This window comes from Budorcas taxicolor, chromosome 21, assembly GCF_023091745.1.
Source record: "Budorcas taxicolor isolate Tak-1 chromosome 21, Takin1.1, whole genome shotgun sequence".
NCBI lineage: Eukaryota > Metazoa > Chordata > Mammalia > Artiodactyla > Bovidae > Budorcas > Budorcas taxicolor.
In genome coordinates this window covers 20,360,229-20,377,343 of record NC_068930.1, presented here as the reverse complement: position 1 = coordinate 20,377,343, position 17,115 = coordinate 20,360,229, and positions in this window count along the sequence as shown.

Sequence of the window (17,115 nt, the reverse complement as noted above, 5' to 3'; positions counted from 1 at the left end):
AGTATGTATGTTTAGCTATTCAGAATCACAGAAACATTCCATTTGAGTAGGACCAAGAGATTATTCCTGGTGGCTCCATGGTAAAGAATCTGCCTGCAATGCAGGAGACACAGGAGATGGAGCTTAGATCCCTGGATTGGAAAGGTCCTCTGAAGGAGGATGTGGCATCCCACTCCAATATTCTTGGGCTTCCCAGGTGGTGCTAGCATAAAGAATCTTCCTGCCAATGCAGGAGACAAAGGAGACGCAGGTTCTATCCCTGGGTTGTGAAGATCCCCTGATGAAGGAAATGGCAAGCCACTCCAGTATTCTTGCCTGGAAAATTCCATGGACAGAGGAACTTGGCAGGCTATAGTCCATGATGTTGCAAAGTGTTGGGCATGACTGAGCACAAACACACACACAAGAGATTATTACTTTGTTAACCGTCTTACAAGGACAAAGTAGGAGCATGACATTCCTAAGTTTATACACAGTGGGCTACAGGTGATGTAGGGCTTGAATCTAACTTTTCAGAATCTAGTTCTGTGTGTTTTCTCCTCTATCAGTTATTTTCTGACTTTGCAACTTCCCAGTGTGCTTTAACCCACTGCAGTGTTCTTGCCTGGAGAATCCCAGGGACAGTGGAGCCTGGTGGGCTGCCGTCTATGGGGTGGCACGGAGTCAAACACAACTGAACTGACTTAGCAGCAGTAGCAGCAGCAACATAGTTTAAATGATGTATTCTGTTGAGTCAAAGAATAGAAAACTTATTGAAGAGAACTAAATTAAAATAAATGCTGGAAAATGAGACCTTGTCTGTGCAACTTCCCCAATGCTTATCTTTAGCAGACCCAGAAGCAAGCCTGCAAACATGTAATTTGAAAACCACTGCTGTAGAAAGAATTAAACAACAGAAAGCGCAATCGGCAGTGCCAGGGGCTGAGGAAGTAGGCAGTGGGATAAGGGTGTGGGGAAGAAATTGCAATTTTAAATATGATGCTCAAGGCAAACCTCATTGAGAAAGTGACACTTGAGCAATTATTGAAAACAAGTGAGGGAGTGATCCATGTGGCCATCTGGCAGACGAACATTCCCGGTAATGGAAAGAACCATTGGAAACTCCTGAGTATGTCCAAACCACAGTAAGAAAGTGCATTTGAAAATATGAGAGAAAAAGGTTTAATCTTCTAGCTATCCAGGTCAAATCAGGGAGCGCTGGTCATAACTGTGGTGACAAATGCAGCTAAATCACTTTTCATATCATTTTTATTGATAAGCCAAGTACTTCTCTCTCTCTTATCAGGCAAAGACTTTTCCAACCATAATTTCTTTATAAATCTATTAGCAAGGAGTTTGTCAGTGGGTTGGTTCTAGATGATACCATTTACTGCTATGGTTTTAGATACCTAGTTACATGCGTTAGCACGATTAAACTGAGAATATGAAACATCTTGGACACAATCATTATGTGCCTATGAAAGTGAAAGTGAAAGTCGCTAGGGATGTCTGACTCTTTGTGACGCCACTGACTATATAGTCCATGAATGTCTCCAGTCCAGAATATTGAAGTGTTCTCCAGTGGACCTTCCCAACCCAAAGATCAAACCCAGGTCTCCTGCATGGCAGGCAGATTCTTAACCAACTGAGCTCTCAGGGAACCCCTTATGTGCATATAAGATATATCCTAGACACAGCCTTGTCTAACTCAGTGAAACTATGAGCCATGGCATATAGGGCCATTCAGAAGGATGGGTCGTGGTGGAGATTTCTGACAAAATATGGTCCACTGAAGAAGGGAATGGCAAAACACTTCAGTATTCTTGCCTTGAGAACCCCATGAACAATATGAAAAGGCAAAAAGATAGGACACTGAAAGATGAACTCCCCAGGTTGGTAGGTGCCCAATATGCTACTGGAGATCAGTGGAGAAATAACTCAAGAAAGAATGAAGGGATGGAGCCAAAACAAAAACAACACCCGGTTGTGGATGTGACTGGTGATGGAAGCAAGGTCCGATGCTGTCAAGAGCAATACTGCATAGGAACCTGGAATGTTAGGCCCATGAATTAAGGCAAATTGGAAATAGTCAAACAGGAAATGGCAAGTGTGAACATCAACATTTTAGAAATCATTGAAGTAAAATGGACTGGAATGGGTGAATTTAACTCAGATGACCATTATATCTACTACTGTGGGCAGAAATCGCTCAGAAGAAGTGGCGTAGCCATCATAGTCAACAAAAGAATCTGAAATGCAGTACTTGGATGCAATCTCAAAAATGGCAGAATGATCTCTGTTTGCTTCCAAGGCAAACCATTCACTATCACAGTAATGCAAGTCTATGCCCAGACCAGTAACGCTGAAGAAGCTGATGTTGAACAGATCTATGAAGATCTACAAGACCTTCTAGAACTAACACTCAAAATAGATGTCCTTTTCATAATAGGGGACTGGAATGCAAAAGTAGGAAGTCAAGAAACACCTGGAGTAACAGGCAAATTTGGCCTTGGAGTACAGAATGAAGCAAGGCAAAGGCTAATAGAGTTTCGCCAAGAGAACACAATGGTCATAGCAAACACCCTCTTCCAACAACACAAGAGAAGACTCTACACATGGACATCACCAGATGGTCAACACTGAAATCAGATTGATTATATTCTTTGCAGCCAAAGATAGAGAAGCTCTCTATAGTCAGCAAAAACAAGACTGGGAGCTGACTATGTCTCAGATCATGAACTCCTTATTGCCAAATTCAGACTTAAGTTGAAGAAAGTAGGGAAAACCACTCGAACATTAAGGTATGACCTAAATTAAATCCTTTATGATTATACAGGGGAAATGAGAAATAGATTTAAGGGACTAGATCTGATAGACAGATCTGATGAACTATGGATGGAGCTTCATGACATTATACAGGAGACAGGGAACAAGGCCATCCCCAAGAAAAAGAAATGGAAAAAAGGCAAAATGGTTGTCTGAGGAGGCCTTACTAATAGCTGTGAAAAGAAGAGAAGCGAAAGCAAAAGGAGAAAAGGAAAGATATACCCATTTGAATGCAGAGTTCCAAAGAATAACAAGGGAAGATAAGAAAGCCTTCTTCAGTGATCAGTGCAAAGAAATAGAGGAAAACAATAAAATGGGAAAGACTAGAGATCTCTTCAAGAAAACTAGGGATACCAAGGGGACATTTCATGCAAAGATGGGCACAATAAAGGACGGACGTGGTATGGACCTAACAGAAGCAGAAGATATTCTGAAGAGGTGGTAAGAATACACAGAAGAACTATACAGAAAAAGATCTTCATTAACCAGATAATCACGATGGTGTGATCTCTCACCAAGAACCAGACATCCTGGAATGTGAAGTGAAGTGGGCCTTAAGAAGCATCACTATGAACAAAGCTAGTGGAGGTGATGGATTTCAGTTGAGCTATTTCAAATCCTTAAAGGTGATGCTGTGAAAGTGCTGCACTCAATATGCCAGCAAATTTGGAAAACTCAGCAGTGGCCACAGGTCTGGAAAAGGTCAGTTTTCATCCCAGTCCCTAAGAAAGGCAATGCCAAAGAATGCTAAAACTACTGCACAGTTGCACTCATCTTACACGCTAGTAAAGTAATGCTCCGAATTCTCCAAGCCAGGCTTCAGCAAGACATGAACTGTGAACTTCAAGATGTTCAATCTGGTTTTAGAAAAGGCAGAGGAACCTGACTGAGATCAAATTACCAACATGTTTTGGATCATAGAAAAAGCAAGCGAGTTCCAGAAAAACATCTACTTCTGCTTTATTTTCTATGCCAAAGCCCTTGACTGTGTAGATCACCACAAACTGTGGGAAATTCTGAAAGAGATGGGGATACCAGACCACCTGACATGCCTCTTGAAAAATCTGTATGCAGATCAGGAAGCAACAGTTAGAACTGGACATGGAACAACAGACTGGTTCCAAATAGGAAAAGGAGACGTCAATGTTGTATATTGTCGCCTTGCTTATTCAACTTATATGCAGAGTACATCATGAGAAACGCTGGGCTGGATGAAGCAAAAGCTAGAATCAAACTGCTGGGAGAAATATCAATAACCTCAGATATGCAGATGATAGCACCCTTAAGACAGAAAGCAAAGAGGTTCTAAAGAGCCTCTTGATGAAAGTGAAAGAGGAGCGTGAAAAAGTTGGCTTAAAACTCAACATTCAGGAAACTAAATCATGGCATCCAGTCCCATCACTTCATGGGAAATAGATGGGGAAACAGTGGAAACAGTGTCAGACTTTATTTTGGGGGGGCTCCAAAATCACTGCAGATGGTGACTGTAGCCATGAAATTAAAAGAATCTTGCTCCTTGGAGGAAAAGCTATGACCAAACTGGACAGCATATTAAAAAGCAGAGACATTACTTTGCCAGGAAAGGCCCATCTTGTCAAGGCTATGGTTTTCCCAGTAGTCATGTATGGATGTGACAGTTGGAGTATAAAGAAAGCTGAGCACTGAAGAAATGAATTGATGCTTTTGAACTGTGGTGTTGGAGAAGACTCTTGATAGTCCCTTGGACTGCAAGGAGATCTAACCAGTCCATCCAAAAGGAGATCAGTCCTGAATATTCATTGGAAAGACTGATATTGAAACTGAAACTCCAATACTTTGGCCACCTGATGTGAAGAGTGACTCATTTGAAAAGACCCTGATGCTGGGAAAGATTGAAGGCGAGAGGAGAATGGGATGACAGAGGATGAGATGGTTGGATGCTGTCACTGACTCAGTGGACATGAGTTAGAGTAAACTCCGGGGGTTGATGACGGACAGGGAAACCTGGAGTGGTGCAGTCCATGGAGTCTGCACAACTCAGTCGGACATGACTGAGTGACTGAAGTGAACTGAACTAAACAACATCTTATGTGGTCTTCAAAGATGCTGTCTCCTCATGTATATGAATAAAACTATAATTCAAAAAGATATATGCACCCTTATATTCATAGCAGCACTATTTGCAATAGACAAGGAAACAACCCAAATGTCCAATGACAGATAAATGAATAAAGAAAATGTGGAATATCACTCAGCCATAAAAATAAAAGAATAAAGAGGATATGATAGATAAACTAATAAGAAGAAATGGAATATTACTCAGCCATGAAAAGAATGAAATAAAGCCATTTGCAACAGCATCAGTGTACCCAGAAATTATCATAGTGAGTCAGAAAGAGAAAGATAAATACCATAGAATAACACTTATATGTGGAATCTGAAATATAACACAAATGAACTTATCCAAGAAACAGACTCACGACATAGAGAGCACTTTTGGTTGCTAAAGCAGGGAGAAGGGGGCAGGAGAGGGCTGGACTAGGAGTTTGGGATTAGCAGATGCAAACTATTATATATAGAATAGATACACAACAAGGCCCTATTTAATAACACCAGGAACTTTATTCAATGTCTATAATAAACCATAAAGGAAATCAATAGGAAAAGAATGTTATATATATATATATATTCTTTAGTCAGTCGTGTCTGACTCTGTGTGACCCTATGGTGACTGTAGTCTGCCAGGCTCCTCTATCCATAGGATTATCTAGGCAGGAGTACTGGAGTGGGTTGCCAGGCCCTCCTCCAGGGGATCTTCCCAGCCCAGGGATCAAACCTGGGTCTCCTGCATTGCCCGCATTGCAGCAGATTCTTTACCTCTGAGCCACCAGGGAAGCATATATATATATACATATATATATATATATATATATGCAACTAAGTGATTCAGTTTTATATATATATATATATGCATATGTGTATATGTGTATATATATATAACTGAATCACTTAGTTGTATTCCAGAAACTAACACAACATTGTAAATAAATTATATTTCAATTTAAAAAATAAATATAAAATAAAGACGCTGCCTCCATAGTAGAATGAGTTGTTTTTTGGCGTCTAAGAAGCTGTGTCATGTCTTTGACCAAAGATTCAGGGAAGTCATTCCCAAGAACTGAGTTTAATCAAGGTATCCACTATTCCACAAAACACTGACCCACTCTGAACTCCCCAGGTGCCTGGACCACACCATTCCTTTCCCCATTGGTTTTCCTTGCCCTAATTCCTTCCTCTGACCTTCCCTCCTTCATCATCCAGTCCACCTGGACAACTTCTGTTCTTCCGCCAAGATCCAGTTCTTTGACCACCTCTTCCATGGCAGGCAGAGTGAGGGACTCTCTTCTCCGTGCTTCTTCAACATCTGTGCTTCCCATCTTTGCAGAGCAGTCTGCATCCTACCATTGCTATAGAAATGTTCATGTCTTCATCTTATAGCAGATGGTGAGCTCCTGTGGACACATGCTGCAATTGATTCATTTCTGCATCCACCGGCCAAGTTCAGCTGATACACAGTAGGCTCTTAATAAATGTCTGTCTAACAAATGTTTGAATGCCTCACGCTAGTTCAACCCTATTATACAGGTCCATGCTGTGGAAACTAACAGTTTGGACATCCATGGAGACAACTTCTGCACTGAAAATCAAACACTGATATCTCCTGATAACGCTTGTCACTGGGATGATAAAAAAAAAAAAAAAAGCAGACCTCCTTCGGTCTCACCCCATATGAAGCAGACTTGCATGGAACCAGGTTTGATTATACAGCTTATAGGTCCTGGAAACTAGAACAATTACTCTCATTCAGAAGATGACATTTATAGTTCAGGGGAATAAAATGCCTTACCGGAGCTGCATTCATTTATTTATTTATTCCGTGCATGCTTATTGAGCTGCAGAAACTATGCTAGACACTTGAATATATCAGAGGAGGCCAAAAGAAAAAAAAAAAGACCAAGACTTTTGTTCTTAAAAAAGTTGCATTTCATCTGCAGTTAAGAGAAATAAGTTACTGACTTCTTTTTAAATAGAGTAGAATAAGGGAGATCGGTAAATGGAAGGAGTCAGGCAGCAGGTTTTCGTATTAATAGAGCAGTGAGCCTAATCAAGAAACGTGACCTTTGGATGGATATTTAAAGGAATAGAGACCTCATGAGAAATTTCAGCTCAGCAGGGTGTTCTATGGATTAGAACCTCCTGTAGCAAGGAGCCCAGAAAAGCAATTGAAATAGCTGAGCAAATCCAGCAAACATTCCTGGCACCATTTGCTACATTATCCAAGTACTGGTAGCCTGCAGAAATGACATCCATCAAATATTCTAATAGCATAGCCATCTTTCAAGATCAATCCGGTCTATGCATTTTAAAGATAGAAAAATGTTTCCGTCACCACAGTGCTTTGCAAATATTTTTAAAGATCAAGGAAATTGGCCAATTTGAAAATGCTTAAAATGGAACATTTTTTACATCACCTTCTATATTACCCATCCCTTAGTAATACATTTTATGAAGCCTGCACAAGGGGTACAGTTATGCTCCACCATCACTTCATGGGATGAACGTGCTGAATAAATACTGTTGGTAAAAGATTCCATGATAATAGATTCATGATGAGTTCCCTGGTGGTAGCTATGCTTCAGGTAGCCTGGTATCCTTTCACTTTGTGAGTTCCTATCGTGTTTTGCCACATGGAGAAAATTGACTCAGACAGAGGCTACCATGATTATTGCTATTCTTTTATTCTTGTCAGAAGCTGTCATTTCAAAGTTCTTTCCTCTCTGGATTGAAAAACAAAATAATGAGCTCAGGTTTTATCTCCTGGGAGGCCACATTCATTTACGTTCACTCATTGTTTACATTCTGCTGGTCTGTAATTTGAATGATGCTTGTGGATTGGTTACCAAGATAGCTAGGGCAAAGTGAGTTCCTAAAGCCTGGATATTGCAAGATGTGTAGGTTGTGCTTATGTTAGCTCAGAGTTCAAGTTCTTTCAGCACCATATCCAGATGCATGTGCTGAGACATTTGATGGGAAGCACTTTGGGGCCTTGCTTGTTCTGGTAAATTTCTGATGGCTCCATGCCTGTCTGCTCTTACGTCTGTCTTCCTAGATCAAGCTCCATAGTGCTCTCTGCCGGCGGAAACCTATCAGACCCCTGACCTGTCAGACTTTTGTGTTGTTTTTATTTTATGATAACTCACATTTATATAGCTTTCTCAGATGAAGAGTCTCTTTGTTCAAGACTAAACCAAATTATAGTAAGTCCCCTACATACGAACCTTCAAGTTGTGAACTTTTGAACAATCTGTGTTTGAATGTCCGACCAAGTAAAGTTATTTCATGTGTCTGGCATAAATTGCCACATGAGTGCATCCTCTACAAATGGTTGAAATTTTGTTTGCTTCACTATACAGCACTGTGTGGAGGACAGTAGTACAGTATCTTTATTTCAAGGCCAGGATGTCAGGGAGCAAGTGTAAAAGCAGTGGTGATGTAGCTGGTACTACTGTACTTTTCAAGGTATTGTACTGTTAAGATTCAGTTTAGTCGCTCAGTCATGGCTGACTCTTTGCAACCCCATGAATCACAGCACGCCAGGCCTCCCTGTCCATCACCAACTCCCGGAGTTCACCCAAACTCATGTCCATTGAGTCGGTGATGCCATCCAACCATCTCATCCTCTGTCGTCCCCTTCTCCTCCTGACCCCAATCCCTCCTAGCATCAGGGTCTTTTCCAATGAGTCAACTCTTCGCATCAGGTGACCAAAGTACTGGAATTTCAGCTTTAGCATCATTCCTTCCAAAAAAATCCCAGAGTTGATCTCCTTCAGAATGGACTGGTTGGATCTCCTTGCAGTCCAAGGGACTCTCAAGATTCTTCTCCAACACCACAGTTCAAAAGCATCAATTCTTCGGTGCTCAGCTTTCTTCACAGTCCAACTCTCAACATCCATACATGATCACTGGAAAAACCCTAGCCTTCACCAGATGGACCTTTGTTGGCAAGGTAATATCTCTGCTTTTTAATATGCTATCTAGGTTGGTCATAACTTTCCTTCCAAGGAGTAAGCGTCTTTTAATTTCATGGTTGCAGTCACCATCTGCAGTGATTTTGGAGCCCCCCAAAATAAAGTGTATATTTTGTGTGTTTGTTTGCTATGTATTGTTTGTGTGAATATTATTATAAACCTATTACAGTACAATATTAGATAGCTGACTGTGATAGGTGGGTACCTAGGCTAACTTTGTTGAAGTTAAGAACAAATTGTCCTTTTGAAGCCCTCTTGGACTATAACTTGTTCATGTGTAAGGAACTTACCATAGTGATAAGGTGACTTAGTAACGACATACTTCTAGTTTTTTTCTGACCCCATCTAGTCTGAGCATTCAGGCCTTCAGCGCATCACCCTCTGAGAACTCACAAGGAAATCTCAAAGATGCTTCTTGCCTACCAGCTGCTGTCCTCCTCTGCTTTATCCTGTGGGCATTTTTTATCAGCTACTCAAATCATCAGAGCATCTAAAGTAGACAAGGATGGTTTCTGTTCTGGTTACCTTTGTATTGTTTTTGTTGTTCAGTCACTAACTCATGTCTGACTCTTTGAGACTTTATGGACTACAGCATGCCAGATTCTTCTGGCCTGCACTATCTTCCAATGTTTGCTCAGATTCATGTCCATTGAGTCGGTGATGCTATCTAATCATCTCATCCTCTGTCATCCCCTTCTCCTTTTGTCTTCAGTCTTTCCCAGCTTCAGGGTCTTTCCAATGAGTCAGCTCTTCCCATCAGGAGACCAAAGTATTAGAGCTTCAGCAACACTCCTTGCAGCGAATATTCAGAGTTGATTTCCTTTAGGATTGACTGGTTTGATCTCCTTACAGTCCAAGGGACTCTGCAAGGTTACCTACTGCTTCCTAACAAACACACTGAAACTTCAGTCCAGTTCAGTCATTTGATCGCGTCCGATTGTCTGCCAGCCCATGGCCTGCAGCACGCCAGGCTTCCCTGTCCATCACCAACTCCCGAAATTTGCTCAAACTCATGTCAATCAATTTGATGATGCCATCCAACCATCTCATCCTCTGTCATCCCCTTCTCCTCCTGCCTTCAGTCTTTCCCAGCATCAGGGTCTTTTCCAATGAGTCAGCTCTTCGCATCAGGTGGCCAAAGTATTGGAGTTTCAGCTTCAGCATCAGTCCTTCCAATGAATATTCAGGACTGATTTCCTTTAGGATTGACTGGTTTGAGCTCCTTGCAGTTCAAGGGGCTCTCAAAAGTCTTCTCCAACACCACAGTTCCAAATCATCAATTCTTCAGCACTCAACTTTCTTTATAGTCCAACTCTCACACCCATACATGACTACTGGGAAAACCATAGCTTTGACTAGATACCTTTGTTGACAAAGTAATGTCTCTGCTTTTTAATATGTTGTTTAGGTTGGTCATAGCTTTTCTTCCAAGGAGTAAGCGTCTCTTAATTTCATGGCTGCAGTCACTATGTGCAGTGATTTGGGAGCCCCCCACAATAATGTGTCATGTCAATATGAAAAGGCAAAAAGATACGACAGTGAAACATCGTGGCGTAAAACAAGCACTCTTTTGGTTGCCTGTGAGTCTGTTCCGTGGGCTGGGCTCAGCTGACCTTGCCAGTGCTCACTCCTGGGATTCCATTCAGCGGGCAGGTCAGTTGGGCTCTGGGCTCAGCTGGAATGCTGGCACATGGGCCTCCTGGCCCGTGTGGTCTCAAGCTCCTCCCATTCCATGGGAGCCTCCACTTTGTCTCTCCATGTGTTCTTGGCAGTGGTGTGACTGGTCTTGCATGGAGACTCAAGGCTCCCAAGAGCACAAAAGCAGTAGTTTCCAAACACTGATAATGAGTCACATTCTTTCCACACCCAAAATATACTCTCCTTCTACCCTATTGGAGCCCAGAGTCAGACCCATTTTAACATCATGGTTGGACTGAAAGTCCAGAGTATTGTCTTCTAAATCAGACCCAGGTGTAGGGGGTTTTCATTTGCGACTTCCTCAGGGTCAGTTCAATATGCACAAATCCTCTCAATCTGAAGACCTGAAAACTCATCCCATCCATCCAAAGATATGACACAGAATTAGATACAGAAGCAGGATAACAAGAGTAAAAGAAGTTGCCTATCAACCACTTGTTCATGGAATTTCTGAAAATCTACCTTGGCATGCATCTCCAATTCTTCTACCCCAGGAACAGAAAATATGCTTGTATAAGGGCCCAGTGGATTCAGTTCTGGGCTTCCCAGGTGACCCAGTGGTAAAGAACCCACTTGCTAATACAGGAGGCACAAGAGACAGGTGTTTGATCCCTGGTTGGGACAATCCCCTGCAGAAGAATATGGCAACCCACTCTAGTATTCTTGCCTGGAGAATGTCATGGGCAGACAAGCCTGGCGGGCTGCAATCCATGGGGTCGTGGGGTCGCAAAGAGTCAGACACAACTGAGCACACACACCCAGATTCAGTTCTACTCCTTGGAATGTGTGTGTGTGTGTGTGTGTGTGTGTGTGTGTGTGTGTGTGTTGTGTGTGTCTTGGCTCTGTTCTCTGAGCTACTGGTCCTGACCTCTGCATCATCCTTCATTTTTACCTTTCAAAAATTAAGTAACCCATTTGTAGCTAAAGACATTCTCATCTTACTACTCCCTGTCTCCATAAGTTCAGATGTCCAAAAATCTCTTGCCATTTTGAACTGTCTCTGTTTTTCTTAGTGCAAGCTCCCTTTAATTATGTTTAAAAACTCTGTAGGTTTTCTACAATCATGTCAGTGTTTGCTTTGTCCCTCATCCCCCCACCTCAAATATCTTCAAGACAAGTCATACTCTACTTTGAGCTGCTGTGATAAAATACCTTTAACATTCTCAGCAATTTTTTTTTCATCTAGTTGAATCTATAAGACACCACATTAAATCCTTCCAAAGTTTTAACAAAGGACTTTACACTTGCATTCTCAATTTACTCTTGACCCTAAGGAAACATTTTACTGCAGAAGGCCTGGATTTGATTCTTGTCCTGAAGCCATTTCTTTTTTTTTTTTTCAATTCATTCATTCATTTATTTTTGATTGCACTGGGTCTTTGTTGCTGCTTGCAGGATTTCTCTAGTTGCCAAAAGTGGGGCTACTCTTCATTGGGGTACACGAGCTTCTTATTCCATGGCTTCTCTTGTTGTGGAGCACACGCTCCAGGGCACGTGGGTTCAGCAGTTGTGAGATTGTCCCGGACAAGGGATTGAATTGGTATCTCATGTATTGGCAGGCAGACTCTTAAGCGCTGGACCACGAGGAAGTTCCCTGTGGCCATTTCTTACTTTGTTCAAACTAGGATCTGGAAATGAGAAACAGTGTTGCTTTCCAAGTTCAGATTTAATTTCTTAAAAATTTAGATTCTGCTCCAAAACTGAACAGTTTATTCCTTAGTTTACCCACCTCTAATATAACTACCAAAAGTCAGCTGGCATTTTTAGCTTTTGATATAGACATTTCCTCAGCTAGATGCACAAATTCATTGAATATATTTTCTGTATTCCAAGTTACATAGGTGAGAGTGTTGCCAAATGTTTTGCTATTGATTAGCATGACTCTCCTTCCAACTTCCACTTAGAAATTTTTCCGTTGCCTTTCTAGCCTCTGGCATGTGTGTTACATATTTCTTATGGTGGCACCCCATTTAAAGTCACCAATGTCAGTTTTAGATATTTATTATGGCATAACAAGGGATTCTCTGGTGGCTCAGTGGTGAAGAACCCACCTGCAATTCAGGAGACACAGAAGATGCCTATTTGACTGTTCAATCCCCGGGTCGGGAAGATTCCCTGGATTAGGAAATGGCAATCCACTTCAGTATCCTTGTCTGAAGAATCCTATGGACAGAGGAGCCTGGCGGGCTACAGTCCATAGGGTTGCAAAGAGTTGGACATGACTGAAGTGGCTGAGCACACCCACGTACCCAAGGCCCAGAGAACCCTGGTGGTTTAGTCACTAAGTTATTTCTGACTCTTGTGACCCCATGGACTGTAGCCCACCGGGATCCTCTGTCCATGGGATTCTCAAAGCAAGAATGCTGGAATGGGTTGCCAATTCCTTCTCCAAACAAAGAACACTAGAACATAGTGAATTCAAACAATATCATCATGTTTATGTGCTTAGTTGCTCAGTCCAGTCCGACTCTGCGACCCCATGGACCGTAGTCAGCCAGGCTCTTCTGTCCATATGATTCTTCAGGCAAGAATACTGGAGTGGGTTGCCATTTCCTAATCCAGGGGATCTTCCCGCCCCAGGAACCTGGGTCTCTTTCATTACAGAGAGATGCTTTACTGTCTGAACCACCATAGATACTTGGTCTTTGCAGGTTGGCAATCTGCTGGGGCACTTCTCCAGCCCTTAGGCCATTTACAACTCTTTGTTAGTTTTCACTTTCTACTTGCTATGAATCTTGAGATTAGGCAGAGGTGACAGCTTAGGAAATTCTTAGGTCTTTTTAAATGTACTTCCTGTCCTGGATATTTCCAGGACTCTCCCAATTTTCCAGTATATACAGGTGATTTTGAGGGATCTAATTTCCCAAAGAATTTCTCTTCCAAGATTGCTTTTCCCAGACTTTGGATGCTCCATTGTTGCTTCAACCATTATTTTTTGCCCCAGGTGACTGTGGTTTGTTGAATTGCTTTACGCTGCTTTTGAGGAAAGCTTACTGCTTTTGAGGAAAGCTTGCTGCTTCATCCCTACTTGACATCTGAGCTGGGTAAAACAAAGGCAAGTGACTTGTGTCAGGCTTTGAGGCAGCCTCCAGGCAGATTGGAACAGACAAACAATTCTTTTGCAAATAAGATCTATTCTGCTCCCTCCAAAATCAGTGACTAGGATCCCACAAAAAGAATCTAAACCTTGAACTGTCTTCAAGACCACTTCCAACGGTAAACAGGAGGGGCAAAAAAAAAAAAAAAAAAAAAGGAAAACATGAAACATAGCTTTTCTTTTTAACTTGCCTTTTTGTTGGTTCAGCAATCAGTTGGTTGCTATAAACCTTTATTATTTTCCAGAGTTCTGACTGACTTGATTCTGACAACTTTGCTCAATTTTTCTGTGTTTCTTTTGGGAAAATAGGCTATTGGAACTGTCTACTCTCCCATGTTTGCTGACATCATCTCTATTTTCATTTGCTTCTTTTTTGTTTTTTTTTTTCTAAAATGTCACCAGTAGACATTGAGAAAGAAATAGAGATGTAACAGAGAAAGAAACTTCTACTGCATTGCTGTTCTACCCATGGAATTCACTTTGAAATGAAGGTCAACCTGGACTTGCAGAATTCAGTGGCAAAAGGCAGGTAGAGGTGTCCTGAAAGGACTTGTGGCCAAGCTATCATTCTTTCTGTTTCCTTCTAGACATCTCCATTCTAGCTGACATGATTCAGCACTTTCACAGTCACCATACTGGTCTCAGCAACGTAAAGAAGTCTAAAAAATAATATTTCTCCTGCAGCATAGCAGGGCTCTCAGTTTTTTTATTTGGGACCTCAGGTAATTTATTTTGTCAGCATATGCTCATTATCCAACAAATATATAAGAAGTTCCTAATACATATAACGCCTGGTTCAAATGCATATTAGTTTACATATTAGAGGTACAGTGGAAAAAAAAAAAAAATCCCTGACTTATGGAACTTATTTTTTTGTAGTGCAACAGTAGGAAAAAGTAAACAACATTAATGTATGCATTATGTGGTATATTGGTTTTAAAAAAATAGAGTAGGGTAAAGATAGTAGTGATTGGGATAATGATTCCAATGGAACAAGGTTATAATTTTAAGAGAATGGTCAGAGTAGACCTCCTTCAGAGTCATATTTCAACCAAACTGAGGACTGAATGGAAGCCAACCCTCAGAGATACTGGAATCAGGACCTGGAAAGTCAGTGGGTACACAGGTAATCCTCAAAAAGGTGGATGGGATTGGGCCATCTGTGTATGTCATCAGATACAAAGATGACGCCACCCTTACAGCAGAAAGCAAAGAAGAACTAAAGAGCCTCATGATGAAAGTGAAAGAGAAGAGTGAAAAGTTGGCTTAAAACTCAACATTCAAAAAACTAAGATCTTAGCATACAGTCTCATCACTTCATGGCAAATAGATGGGGAAACAATGGAAATAGTGACAGACTTTATTTTTGGGGCTCCAAAATCACTGCACATGGTGATTTCAGCCATGAAATTAAAAGACTCTTGTTCCTTGGAAGAAAAGCCATGACCAACCTAGACAGCATATTAAAAAGCAGAGACATTACTTTGCTGACAAAAGTCTATCTAATCAAAGCTATGGTTTTTCCAGCAGTCATGTATGAGTATGAGAGTTGGTCTATAAAGAAAGTTGAACACCAAAGAATTGATGCTTTTGAATTGTGGTGTTGGAGAAGACTTTTGAGAGTCCCTTGGACTGCAAGGAGATCCAACCAGTTCATCCTAAAGGAGACCAGTCCTGGGTGTTCACTGGAAGGACTGATGCTGAAGCTGAAACTCCAATACTTTAGCCACCTGATATGAAGAACTGACTCATTGGAAGAGACCCTGATGCTGGGAAAGATTGAAGTCAGGAGGAGAAGGGAATGACAGAGGATGAGATGGTTATATGGCATCACCAACTCGATGAACATGAGTCTGAGCAAGCTTCAGGAGCTGGTGATGGACAGGGAAGACTGGCATGCTGCAGTCAATGGGGTCACAAAGATTTGGACACAACTGAGTGACTGAACTGAACTGAACTGGGTCAAATTACCAGAATCTAAACAATTATGTGCAATCAGACAGTCACATTATACAAAGGCAGCCACAGGGCCCCGTTACAGAAGGAATGGGGTATTTTCATGAAAGCAAAGGTGACTGAAGAATTTTACTATTCTTATAGTAGAGAGTATATTATGAGTAATATGGCACAGAACAACTTATTTCAAGTTTAACATATTATTTTCTCTGACTATATCAGTCAGTAATAGCCCCAAAGATCAGCTCAAGAAACCAGCTACATCTGTGTTGTGCAGAACAGTAGCCCTTAGACATATGTGGCTATTAAACACCTTAAATGAGCCTAGTCCAAAGCGAGATATACCATAAGCACAAAATACACAATGGATTTTGAAGAAGACCAAGTACAAAAAAGAATGTAAAATAGCTCATTGACATTTTTTATTATTACATGTGTGGAAATACTGCATTTAGTAAAATATATGATTGAAATTAATTTGATTTTTTTTACTTTCTTTAATGTGAATATTAGAAAATCTTAAGTTATTTAGTCACATATTTCTATTGGATAGCACTGGACTAGATTCAGAGTACATTTTTACTCTGAATGAACAGCATTAAACATATGTGCAAACAGTGGGAGGAGAACACATGGTTTAGCAAACACTGTCAATTCTCTTCCAAGTTCTTGGATCTCTGAATTTATCTCCACCTTCTTTGCACTTTGCTATAAGTGGCTTGTGTGTGTGTGTGTGTTTGTGTGTGTGTGTTTATGTGTGTGTGTGCATGCTCAATCATGTCCAACTCTTTGAGATTATAGATTATAGCCTACCAGGCTCCTCTGTCCATGGGATTCTCCAGGCAAGAATACTGGAGTGAGTTGCCATTTCCTCCTTCAGGGGATCTTCCTGACCCAGAGATCGTGTCCATGTCTCCTGAGGTTCCTGCACTGGCAGGCAGTTTCTTTACCCCTGAGCTCTCAGGGTAGCCATAAGTGGCATGTGCTTCTAGATAAATGTCTTTTGCCTACTGTAACCACCTTACCCTGTATGCCTGGGAGCTTCTATCCCTTCAGGAGAGCTTATAACTAAAGGCTGACTGTTACAGGATTAAGAAAGCCTGCCTCCACTGCTTTGAGTTTTGATAAACTGAGATGCAAACTGAAAACACTCCAGAGCCCTCATGGAATCAGGCTGAGATTAGACTTTGCCTGAAATCACCCGTGACTAACTTCTTCCCCTTCCCTCTCCCATTTCTCCCAATCTTTTATCAGTTTACCTGGGGAGCACTACCTTCATAAATCACTTGCAAGTGAGTCCTCATCTCAGGCTCTGCAGCTGGGGAGTTTAACTAAAACACATGGTGACTTTTCTAAAGGGCAGTTGGACAGAATTTAGTAATCAGGGTATAATTCCCAATGAACCACATTGCTTCCTATGCTCCAGAGAGTATTTTGCTCAGAGGCATGAAGTCTACAGAAGTCTACAACTGCAGGGTCTTAATCGCTATC